Genomic DNA, 13,142 nt, shown 5'->3' with positions numbered 1-13,142 from the left:
ACAGGGTAAGAAGGTTAAGGATACTGGTGAGACAAGGGAAAGGAAAACCAGCAGGCTTTAATCTGACCAATGATGTAATGGGAATATGAGGACTCAGAGATTGAAGGTTTCATAAGGTTGAAAATGTTATGAATTTAGAATAAAGAAGAGATGAAGAAGAGAAAAAAAATAAGTTGAGGTTGGAAGTAGTTAGCAATTACAAGACTTACACAGTCCAAATATGACCACGGGGAAAATGGCTAAAGTAGATTTGATGTACAAGAGTGTCGAAAGGATTATCTAGGTGTGGTAAATGATAGCATCTACAGTAGGAGTCAGACAGCAGAAATGATCAGGCCACGGGCTCTCAAGTGAAGGGCAGAGAACCTAGCTGATGACAGCTCTAGTGTGGAAACTGACAGTCAGGACCACAGCACGGGCAGGGCCAGAAGTGAAGAAAGCATCCCGATGACTTGCAGGCAGGAATTGGAGAGCCAAGAACTCCAATGATTGGTTATTCCCTTAACAGTTCAGGGAGATAAGCAGCCTCAATCCAGAAGCCTACTACTAGGAAAGCTATTCTGAGATTGAGCCTGTGGAGACTGAGGATGCTAGAAAGTACATCAGCCTGAATGAGCCAGCTGTTCAGGGGGCACAGCCAAGCAAGATATGGGACAGAGAAGAGGGGGAATGAACCCAGATGAGAAAAAATACACAGCTCAGTTCCAGACCATCTCTTTTACAAAGTCTACAGAAAGAAGACATGCTCTATAAACATAGAAGGAACTTCAGAGTTAAACACTTTTTTCAAATGATAGCTAGGCTTGTGAAACCACACAACCAGACTAAGAATCTCACCATAAATTTTTACTTCATTTTGTTTTAAGGCTTTAGGGACTGTTGGTGTTTGGGTTCGAAATGTTTCCCCCAAAAACTCACATATCTGAACACTGACCCTCAGTTGGTGGCACTCACTGGGGAGGGTTGAGAAATCTGTAGAAAATAGAGCCTGAATAGTGGAGGTGGATTATTAGGGAACGGCCTTTGCCAGTTACAGCCCAAGCTATCTGTTTCCACTTCCCAATTCAACAAAGCCACTGCTCCTACTCCTACTGACTCTGCTGAGTGGCTCCTTCACCCATGCCCTTTCCACCATGACAGACTGAAATTCCCTGAAACCATGAGCCAAACAAACTGCTTCTGCTAAGTATTTTTGAAACAAGGATGATTAAAGCAAATATATGACCACACTTTCTATTTTAATGTGGTGATATCAATAGAGAGCGCTTATGAGTGAAATCACTTATCTATCTTCAAAAGAAAACTGACAAGTGAATATGGGTTCATTAATTTGCTACCATTAAATACAGAAAGCCCTAAGAAAGCCCAGTCTCTCAAGTAGCTTCAGGGAACTGTTCCCAAAAGCAAGGCAGTAATATACATATCCTTCTCTTAGTAGACAGAACTATGCTGATTCTGTTCCTAGCAAAAGATGGACTTACTTTTTACATCACCTGGGAAAACTAAAAAGAACGGCCTAGAGTTTTACTAAAGGGAACCATTTCATGCCCCACAATCCGAAAACATATTAAAATGAAGTCATCCCAGACAACCATATACCTGGAGCCCAGCTGCATCTATTAGTAAACATTCATTAATACCAAGACACAAGGGAAAGTTCCCCAAGCTCATTCTGACCACTGAAGGGGGAGCCGGAACTCTGCACTAATGGTAGGTGGTCTTTGAGATTCATCTGTCCCACTTAAGAAGTCTATGTCAGAATAGCTTGAAGCTTACTCAAGACCACTCAATCTCCCACTAATGGCTTCCTATCTTTAATAAATTATGAGTTTTCACTAAAAGTAAAACTGAAAAGGCTGAAAGAGCTACACATGTAGAGTAAAAAAGAGATTTTTTTAACACTGATCATCGTTAAAAGATGCTAAAATATGCACATGTGAATTATACACAACATATTTGCTATTTTTACAGAGAACTACAGAAACAGCTCAACAAACTCACCCTTCCATGATAAATTCCAGGGCATATTCATAACAAAAGTCAGACAGATTTTGTTTTCAATCACATAGTTCTATAAAAATAAACTGTCATCACAACATCCTTGCAGGAGTAAAAGGCCATATTTGCCCGCAGTTAAATCCAACAGCAGCTGTTCTATGGAAAAAGAAGGCCCAATAATTGGCTTCTTTCACCTCTGTTAATCACGAACAAAAGTGTCATTCAGTTTCAAAATGGACAAAATGCTCCAATGGATGGTCAGCTAGCTGAGCCAATGGGGTGGAATAACAATAACCCTGTAGCATTTTCCTTTTGGCTTTTGTTTGGTCTTTCAAAGCCCTTAATTAAGACCTGCACAAAGCACCCCTCCAGGCTTTTCTCAATGAGGCATTACATGCCTGTTTTCTTGTATTTAAAGAAAAAAAAAATGGCAGGGATTTTCTGAAACACATTAAACAGAATACACAATTTCCATTTATTTGCAACTGAAATACTGTTAAAATTTCAGAGCTTAAATATTATCATAAGTAACAAAGCAAGTTCGTTCCATTTCAGGCTTGGGGAGTGGGGATTGAAAGAAGGGTTGGTCCGAAGGGAATGGGAAAGCAGGGTCAGGGGGTAGGGAGGGGAGTGCCAACCCCAAAGTATTGTTCAGCCAATTCTCCAGAAATAAAACTGTGAGCAGCCATAATTTAGAAAGATCTAGAGCTGTGTTCTCAATCTTTCAATAATTTAACACACATAAATGGAAAGAAATCGCAAAATCTATGAGATAGATGGTCTTACAGCAAGCGAGTAGAGGGCAGAAACAGGTAAGTAAAAGCTGGAATCAAATGTACTTCTTAGAAACTACTTTCAAAAAATATCCCCAAGAAGCACGAAGTATTTTTAGAACTGAATACTCTATGTAAGAATATTGTATGATTCTATAATTGATTTCTTTTTCTATCCTAGCCTGAACAAAGATTCATCTAATTATGGTGGATAAGAATCAGAATGTCTAAGCTTTAAAAATATCTCTGGCCTAATTAACTTTTCATTATCCAATTTTCTTTTTGCACAGATTAAAAAGGGCTGTTGTGTTCATTTTTAAATGCTCTGAAATATAATCTTTCCGGGTTGTAGGCTGTTCTGAAAATACCTACTCCTGCCCATAATTTGTGCCCCCCACCCCAACTATCCTGAATGACAGCTTAATGTGACAGCTTCCTTGCCACAATTCACCCAAGGGGAGTGGCAGGTAGAGTTCTCAGAGAACAAACACCTAACAAAGCCATCATTGGGGGAGTTACTTTCAATCTGTCAATCTAATCCATCAAGTTGAATGTGCTCCACTATTCTCTTGTAAATGTGCTTATTTCAAACAAGGCAGAACCTGGCAGCTGCCCTGTAGAAGACTAAATGACCCAGCTCAAATGTCACCTCAGCTGGGAAGGCTTCCCACTCCCAAAGCAAAGCGAGCTCCTCGGCCTCTTCTTGTTCCCACAGACCTCAGTCTCATTTCTGTATGGTGCTCTTACATTCATTCTTCTGGTACTTTTTTTTTTTTTTTTTTTTTTTTTTTTTTGTCTTCTCCACCAAACTACATCATCTGTGTACACTTGTGAGCCATAGAGAAGAGGGCACATATCCCAGAGTCAGAGAGAAGGGGTCCAACCTCTGGTTAGAAACTATAAGCCATGACCTTGGATGTACATTACTAACATATTAAGTAAATTAAATGTCTTATAGTAGTGCCACCTTTTAAAAGGGAATAAAGACCTCACCAATAGAGTAAAAGACGATGAAGTGAACTGACAAATATAAAGCTGAGTATAATGCCTGGCGCATGCGAAGACTCTGGTACACGTTAAACAGAAAGCCCTGCTCGCTCTTCCCTCTCGTCTACCCTTGAATACAGCAATACACCTGGCAAGACAGCACATAACTTGCTGATGGCATAAACTTTTGCTAAGTAAAGGACAATTTCCAATGTAATTTTTCCATGGCCTTCAATTTCTTCAACGTAGATGAGTATATATGTTATATACATGAGAAAAAGAACAGCGAGAGAAGAGCTAAAGTCAGGAAGGAAATAAGAGCAGGAGTCTCCAAGTAAGACCTGATTCTAACCCTCCAAATGCTCACTAATAATTCTAAGAAAGGACTTAGCCAAATGTTTACTATATATTTCACTTGCATATTATTTCCTCAATGGTATATTAAATGTTTGGGAAATTAAAAAAAAAAAAAGATAACCAAGGTCCCTCCTTTCTGTAAAGAAGAGAAGCTTGATTTGTTTTATTTATTTATTTATCTTATTTTTATTTCTTTATTTTTTGGTTTTCTCAAGACAGGGTTTCTCTGTATAGCCCTGGCTGTTCTGGAACTCACTCTGTAGACCAGGCTGGCCTCGAACTCAGAAATCCATCTGCCCCTGCCTCCCAAGTGCTGGGATTAAAGGCGTGTGCCACCACCGCCCACATTCCCCTTAGTCTTGCCCACTGGCGTTACACACAGATGTGCTTCAGATCTGTGGTACTCTGATGACAGTCACCATCCCCTGTAGTGCTTGGGAGAGTCAAAGCCAATGTTATAAGGAAGTTTGGATCATGAATTAAAAAGTATAACAAAAGTCACTGTCTTCTTCACGGGCCTTTCAAAGACCTTAGCATTAAATACAGGAATACAGAAATCAAATACATTTGATTATATGTAGCAATTCCACTAAGCTCTAATTTAATGAAATCATTACTAAGCTAAAGACATTACTAAATTGAAATAAATCATCTGGAGTTTTGTTAACTAAAAGGAAATTACAGAAACAGAATGAACTTGCTGTACATTTATTCACCACCCAACTCATTTTAAAAGATTAAACACTAACTTCACAGATCTGATGGAAGTTTTAAAGGCACAAATACATATTTGCATTTGAAAACTCAATCATCCCACGTTTTTTCTGGAGACAGACAAATAGAAACCCAAGCGCTGGCGACTCTCTAGCAAGGCCACTGAGGGAACGGTGCTTTCTTTCCCTCTCCACTAGAAAAAGTCAGAGAAAACACATGACTTTTCTCGCTCAAATCCAAATAAAAGGAAAGCCCATCAGCCATGTAAATGTTTTCTTTCCTCAATTGCCTGTGGATAAACAAGAAAAGGAGCTCACCTAGTTGGTGATGTCTGACCAGCATACAGAATTAAGTTTTACAGAATTAACAAGCCAGACTGCTGACTCTCACCATGTACAGCTAAGGGAAGACGGCTCTGCCTTCTAAGCACTGTCTAGACAGTTCTGGCTAGCTGCCAAAAAATAAGTGTTTACTTTTAAAAAGTAAATAAATAATAAAAACAAATTTAAAAGCAACAAACAAGCCCCCCCAAAAACTCATGACTACCTGAGAATAAGCTATGTCAGATAATGATAAGAACTGTCTCATTAATGAGGGGATTGCTAGTTGCCATACTACTGAAAAGAACCCAAGGCCTGGCCAGATAGCTCAGCTAAAATGGCAACCTCCGTTCAATCCCTGGGACTCAAAAGGTGGAAGGAAAACCAACAACCACAGCTGCCATATGACTTCTGCACAAGTGTTATAGCACATGTGCACCCACACACATGCATGTGCATCCAAACATATACATGTGAATACACCAGGAAGCAACCATGCGTGTGTGTGTGTGTGTGTGTGTGTGTGTGTGTGTGTGTGAGTGTGTGTGTGTGTGTGTGTGTGTGTGTATCAAGAAAAATGTAATTCAAACAACCAATATCTGTAGGCTGGCTATTTCAAGCACATTAAAATTACTTTTGAAAGGTCAAATAGTACTCCTCTTATCCTCGGGTTTGTTTGCATGATTTCAGTTATCCATGGTCCAAAATTATTAAATGGTCAATTCGAAAAGTAAACAACTCATCCTTAAAGTTTTAGATTGTATGGGCCGTTCTGAGCAGCACAGTGATCTTTCCTGTTATCCTGCTTGATCCTGGCTAGGACATATGGGTCATCTCACTGCCCATAGCATCCACACCACTTTTCATCCCACAGTAGATGGGTTATGAGATGACCATGGTACAAGTATATGTGTTTAAGTAATCCGCTTCTACTAAATAATGGCTAATGCATCAATTCTCATATACACTCTTGCCCTGCCAAATACTTAGTCTATGTGAAAAGCTAAAAGTCCACACTTCGATATGGTTAGGAGGAAATAAGCATATGCTGTGGTAAGGCTGAATTTATCTGTGAAATTGTAATAAACCAAAAAGACTTTCATTCAACTTTTTTCTATCAAACATCCAACTTCAAAAGTAAAGCCCTCGGAGTAACGGGGACCAGAGGCACCTGGCACACAGGAACTCCTCCAAGTGGCTTCAGTTCCTTCCTGTCTCTCTGAGCTGGTGTCCTGAGCAGACCTTGGGCACAAGCTCTGCAGCCAGTCCCACAACACCCAGAGGAAGTTCCACTCCCAGGAGCTCTGACATGCCCAGGATCAGAGGTGAGGAGGACCCAACATCTGTCCCAACACCTGGAGTAACAGGGACCAGAGGGACCAGGCACACAGGAATTCCACCAGCCCAATGGCTCTGGTTCCTTCCTGTCTCTCTGGGCTGGTGTCCTGAGCAGACCTTGGGCACAAGCTCCGAAGCCAGTCCCACAACAACCAAGAGGAAGCTCCACTCCCAGGTGCTATAACAAGCCCAGGATCACAGGATCCCAGAATCACAGGATCACAGAGACAGCTTGACTCTGAGGAGATCTGACACAAACAGGATCACAGGAAGGACAGGCTCCAGTCAGATTTAGCAAGGGCAGGTAGCACTAGAGATAACTAGATGGCAGGGGGCAAGTGTAAGAAAATAAACAGCACAAACCAAGGTCACCTGGCATCATCAGAACCCAATACTCCCACTATTGCAAGTCCTGGACACACCACCACACCGGAAAAGGAAGATTTAGATATAAAATCACTTCTCATGATGATGATACAAGACTTTAAGAAAGACATAAATAGCACTCTCAAAGAAATACAGGAGAACACAGGTAGACAGCTAGAAGCCCTTCAAGAGGAAACACAAAAATCCCTTAAAGAACTACAGGAAAACACCATCAAACAGGTGAAGGAAATGAGCAAAACCATCCAGAATCTAAAAATGGAAATAGAAACAATAAAGAAATCAGAAACAGAGTCGACCCTGGAGATAACAAAACCTAGGAAAAAAAATCAGGAATCATAGATGCAAACATCACCAACAGAATACAAGAGATAGAAGAGAGAATCTCAGGGGCAGAAGACACCTTAGAAAACATTGACACAACAGTCAAAGAAAATGCAAAAAGCAAAAAGATCCTAACCCAAAACATCTAGGAAATCCAGGACACAATAAGAAGACCAAACCTAATAATAGGTATCGAAGAAAGTGAAGACTCTCAACTTAAAGGGCCAGTAAATATCTTCAACAAAATTATAGAAGAAAACTTCCCTAACCTAAAGAAAGATAAGCCCATGAACATACAAGAAGCCTACAGAACTCCAAAAGACTGGACCAGAAATTCCTCCCATCACATAATAATAAAAACACCAAATGCACTAAACAAAGAAAGAATTTTAAAAGCAGTAAGGGAAAAAGGTCAAGTAAGATATAAAGGCAGGCCTATCAGAATTACACCAGACTTCTCACCAGAGACTATGAAAGCTAGAAGATCCTGGGCAGATGTCATACAGACCCTACAAGAACACAAATGCCAGCCCAGGCTACTATACCCAGCAAAACTCTCAATTACCATAGATGGAGAAAACAAGATATTCCAAGACAAAACAAAATTTACACAATATCTTTCCACAAATCCAGCCCTACAAAGGATAATAGAAAGAAAACATCAACATAAGGAGCAAAACTACACCCTAGAAGAAGCAAGAAGGTAATCTTTCAACAAATCCCCACAAACCTAATTCTACCTCTTACAACAAAAACAACAGGAAGTGACAATTACTTTTTCTTAATATGAATATGAAAATTAATGTTACCAACATATCCTAATCGATTGAAATCCAAAAATATGAGGAATTGGAAATTTGTTGGTTGTCATCCAATGGTTTCTCTAATTTGGTAATTGGAGAAATAGGTTCAATATTGTACAATCCATATGCACTTTTAGCTTGTTTGTTCATGACAGTGTCTTTCTGTGTACAACATAAGGCTCTTGAAATCTTGCTTCTCCTATCTCAGCCTCTCTATTAGTAGTATTGTTTATTTCATGTTTTTACACTATACTATGGTTTTCAAAACAGCTTATATATTTCAAAGGTATTTATATACCCAAGGGAGACATAGACAGTTAACTTGGGAGGTGGCTTGTAAGAGAACAATAAAGAGTGAGACTGAATGCTTTGCTTGACATTTGTAACTCTTGTATCAAGTTTGAAGAAGAGGACTTTATAAGTTACTCTTTCTATGAGATGAATGCTTTTCCAAATTATCACAGCTAATGAACCAAATTCTTACCTTCACCTAATGTCTGTGCCACCCTCCAAGTAAAACCATTGTTCATTGAAACAGTTGGTGAATGACTTTATGGATAGACCATCTTAATACATACACCATTTCTTTTTTTTTTTTTTTTTTTTTTTTTTTTTTTTTTGTCAATCAAGATGTTGTCAGGTCCTGATTACAGGGAAATGCTAATCAGCAGATCATGCGAGCTCCAATCATGTTCTACTGCCCTCTGAGAGGAAGAACAGGTAAGGATTAACCTCCTGACAATCATACACCATTTCTTAAATGAATGTAACCTGTTCTCTGTGGGCTGAGAATAAAGTCACTCACTCAAGTCAAATAGTTTTGACCACAGCAGGAAGTCTATATCCAAAAATCATGTCTACAATTCATTTCTTGGTGCAGCAGAACTGTGAACTCTCAGCTTAGCTACGATGAAGGTAAAATCCTTTGGTGATGTGAAGGTCATTGAAGTATAGCCTTTTATATTGAGAAAAATGTATTTTCACTATTGCTGTAGATGAGCATCTACATAAGACTGTTAAATTGATTGTTGTTTTATATCAAACAACTTTTATAATATTTATTTTTATTATTATACTATTTTATAAATTTTAAGGAATATGACAAAAAAGATATTGTAGGTAATGAAGGGAGGGTCTCTAGGAGGGGTTGTGGTACAAAAGGGAAACAAGAATGTGATTTATTTCTATTTACTTAAAATATGTTTTTAAATGTTAACAAATTCAGATAAATTGAAATCATGTAACTTTTCTCATCATAATGCAATAAGTTAAAAAAAAAACAAAACAAATAAATTTTTAAAAAAAAGTAAAGCCCTCAGGGCTAAAGAGATGGCTCAGTGGTTAACAGCACTGACTGCTCTTTCAGAGGTCCTGAGTTCAATTCCCATCAACCACATGGTGGCTCACAACCATCTGTAATGGGATCCCATGCCCTCTTCTGGTGTGTCTGAAGACAGTGTACTCAAATAAATCTTAAAAAAAAAAAAAGAAAAAAGAAAAAAAGGCTTCAGTGTCATGACAAGGACCTGGCTGAAGTAAAATAGCATTAATTTTGTGTGCATTCACATAGGAGTGTGTGTGTGTGTGTGTGTGTGTGTGTGTGTGTGCGTGTGTGTGTTGCTGTATCTTCAGAGGTTCCTTCTGTGCTTCCTCTTCAATCCTTAAGTGGTTGGAGCTGCTTTATTTTATATATCTCTTCAAGTACATGTTTCTGACATTTCTCAAGTTAGCAAAATAAGCTGGTTATAACGGGTTATGCTACCTTGTGTGCATAGAAATTAGACATAACCTTGCTACATAAAACATCTTGAAATACCCCTCAATTAAATCTGATAAATTCAATATCCAGCTTTATAATGAAGTTGCTATAACCCATCAAAATGAAGTCTTTTTTTTCCTTAACAATTTCACAATTGAAGATTCATTCTTACAGATGTCAGCGTCTTCAGTATATTATTTTTCTTTATTAAATCAAAATTTTTAGCTTTTCATTTAAACAAAGCACTTTACATTGTTTTTATGACAATGTAAAGTGATTTCCCCCAGTATGCTTCTGCGGTTCCACCCCTACCCTCACCCCATAGATGACGGACAGACCTGCTTACTATTGTTGAAGGGAATGAGACAAAAGAGGATACTGTAGAAAGTGGCGCAGGCTAAAGTTATGTTGCAAAAATAAAACCTAAAAAGTAATATTTGACAATCTGTCTACAGAGACATGGCTGTAACTACTTGGAACAAAGTCTTAGGTAGAATTAATATTTTTAATTTATCCTGATAGAGTACTTTCCTCCTGGCAGGAAATACATTTTCAATCCACAAACTTCAACTTTGAAAAATCAAACAATTTCCCATTAAGGGCGCCGCCACACAAAATTATACTCAGAAAACAATTATACTCTCTCCTCGCCATCCCCTGCTTTCAGGCCATAAACATAACAACTATATTTTAGAACTGAGCAGGATGAAAATCATCTCTTTGCTAACCCTAAATATAACCCTAAATATAAACCTCTTTGCTGTTCATAAAATAACATCCAATGGGATAACATGTAATGATCTTGTCTCTACCATATAACTACGATTGCATGTTATGGCCTTACAAAAATAACTCCCTCAAATACTAAAAGTTTTCACATTCAAAACTATGGTGTTTTGTAAATCTAAATGCTAAGGTTTTAAGAATCTAGTTTTATTTACAGAGTTGGCATAATTTCTCACTTAAAATTAGGAAATATCAAATTTGAAAACTGAGACCTTAAGGAAATGTTTAGTGCCAGTTAGCCATGAACAGCAACCTGAGACAAATGCCTAAGAACAGCTCTAAGGAACACCCACCAGCCATCATCACTTAAGAACTAGGGCCTCAGTCACTATGTCAAGGGTATAAATTATGATAAAGACAGCTCTGGACACTGCTGGGCTTGGAACTGCCTACTGAGCAGCCACGTTCTTCTAAACAAACTAAACATTTAAGAGGCTAAAGGGCAGTGGAGGCAATTATTGGAAGGAAATTTCTAACTAAGCCAGAAAGGAATAATTAAGTCTTTGCATGCTAAATCACACATCACTGGAGTTAACAATGAAGTAATCAAGTGTAAACAGTGACAAAGCCCATCCATAGGACTCATGAAAGGAAACTAAAGTTGTGGGTAATCTGGACTATTATTGCTTAAATACCACAAAAATTAGTCCTTAAAACTTCATTCATTCATCCTCTCTTTCTACAAATGTGTGCACCTTTTGTGGGAAGGAAAAATTGGTTAATCTAGCAATTAAGGCAAATATACTGAGAAGGAAAACTCATCAGAAGGAAAACTGCTACTAATTCCCAAGCAAAGACCCAAGCCCATGCCCCACACTGCTTAGACGGTCTGGGTGATCAGTCATGATACACTGCCACTAACAGCAAGTGCCCAGGTGCTCAATCCAAAAACATGACTGCAAACGTTTACATGGTAAACCTAAGGTGGTCTCTCGATGTTGTACTTCCTCTGTTTCATAACCCATTCATGTTACTCATACACACTCGCTCATCACTCACAGACAGACAGACAGAGACAAAGACAAACAAGAGAGACTGAGAGGCAATAGAAAGGCAGTGCTGGGGAGAAAGATGGAAGCCACTTTCACAACAGCTGCTCAGTAACAAATCAACTTCAGTGATGGTCTCAAGGAGCAGGCAATGCTGAAGCCCAAGGTGCAGACAGAGCCCTTGGCTTCACAGCCGTACACTGGTTGCATCACTTCAGAGTCTGTTTCGCAGTCCCACTTAGATAAAGTCAAGACGAAGACTTTGCAAGACCCTATACACATATGGTACGTTTGTTACCATTCTTGTTTGAAATAATTTAAGGTGCACTAAAAGCTACAAAAACACCACGGTGGGTACCTGTAAACCTTTGCCCTTGCTCTTGCCAACAAGAGTTTGATACATACATAATACAGCAGCTAAAGGGAGTAGTTTACTTTGGTATAATATATTTACTAAACTAGGACCCGAACAAGGTTTGACTAGTTTTACACGCAATGTTTTTCTTTACGCAGTACAGGAAATCCAACAATGGCCTCAATCACATATGCTAAGCAAGTGTTTTACCACTGAACTATACCCCCAAGTCCTTTTTAAATTATTACTTTGGTTTTTTTTGGTTTTGTTTTTGTTTTTTTTAAGACAGCATTTCTCTATGTCGCCTTGGCTGTCCTAGACCAGGCTGGCCTTGAACTTGTGTACAACGTAGGTTGCACAGCAGGCCTCAAACTTATCTTTCCGTGTTAGTGCTTGGGTGACTGGAGCAATGAGTCTGCACCACACCAAAGCTAGCTGCACTCATTACTTAAATCACATGTCCATTCACAATACCGCAATTATAAGGAACTGTCTGTCATCTCAAGGGAAGCCCCAGTGCATACACCCTTTACAATCACACCATCTTTGGCCTATCTAAACTTGCCATGGATTTGCTCTCCACCACTGTAATTTTTATATTTAACACACTATAACATCCAACACCTTACTATTGAGATCTACCTATGTGCTTGCATCTATCAGTAGACTGCCCCTTACCCCTGCCTGGTGTTCTATTGCACAACCTTTTCCTGTTACACTGTCATTATAGCATGGAAAATACTTCTTTTCCCCTTAAAGCAGAAAAAGGAGAATTGTCCAATGTGACTACATTGGAGGAAAAACTCAGAGGTTCTGTGACCACATAGACTCAACTCATAACACACGGTTGTGGTTTCCGTAGAGGGCACAACTAGGCAGTTGTAGTCAAAGGGAGGTCCCAATATGATCTTCAGGTTCAGGCTCTCCTGCCAGGTAGTCTGGCAAGTTGTCAAATCGCCTTCTGGCTGGCAGCAGGCCTCAGCCTTTTTCTTTTTTCAGTGTTAGATTCCTGACGACATTTAGGGAGAAACTTTATAAAACATGGTCTTGCCAGTGCTTAAGATGCATTCATGTTCCCAGAGAAGTTGACTGACCATCTTCACTTCCTGCAAGCCCTCCTTGACTAACCTAAATAGCAACTTCCTTCATCTTGCTTTATTTTTGATAGTATTCCATATTATCAGATCATATATAGTTCACTGTGTTCAATTGCTTTTGTCTAATTAACTATCTCCTTCCTTACCCAGCAGAACAC

The 13,142-nt window shown here is 39.0% G+C and overlaps 1 protein-coding gene and 1 non-coding gene across 2 annotated transcripts in view; both read right to left on the bottom strand.

Annotated features, from left to right (window-relative positions):
• Lgr4 (leucine rich repeat containing G protein-coupled receptor 4) overlaps positions 1 to 13,142 on the bottom strand; it is a 98,768-nt gene that overhangs the window by 69,510 nt on the left and 16,116 nt on the right. The window lies entirely within an intron of this gene.
• On the bottom strand, positions 8,609 to 8,740 carry LOC116092707. The gene has a single exon (XR_004119431.1). It is a non-coding gene; the product is annotated as a U8 small nucleolar RNA (small nucleolar RNA).

The sequence above is a fragment of the Mastomys coucha genome, unplaced genomic scaffold (assembly GCF_008632895.1).
Source record: "Mastomys coucha isolate ucsf_1 unplaced genomic scaffold, UCSF_Mcou_1 pScaffold15, whole genome shotgun sequence".
NCBI lineage: Eukaryota > Metazoa > Chordata > Mammalia > Rodentia > Muridae > Mastomys > Mastomys coucha.
This window is presented reverse-complemented; position numbering and strand designations above follow the sequence as displayed.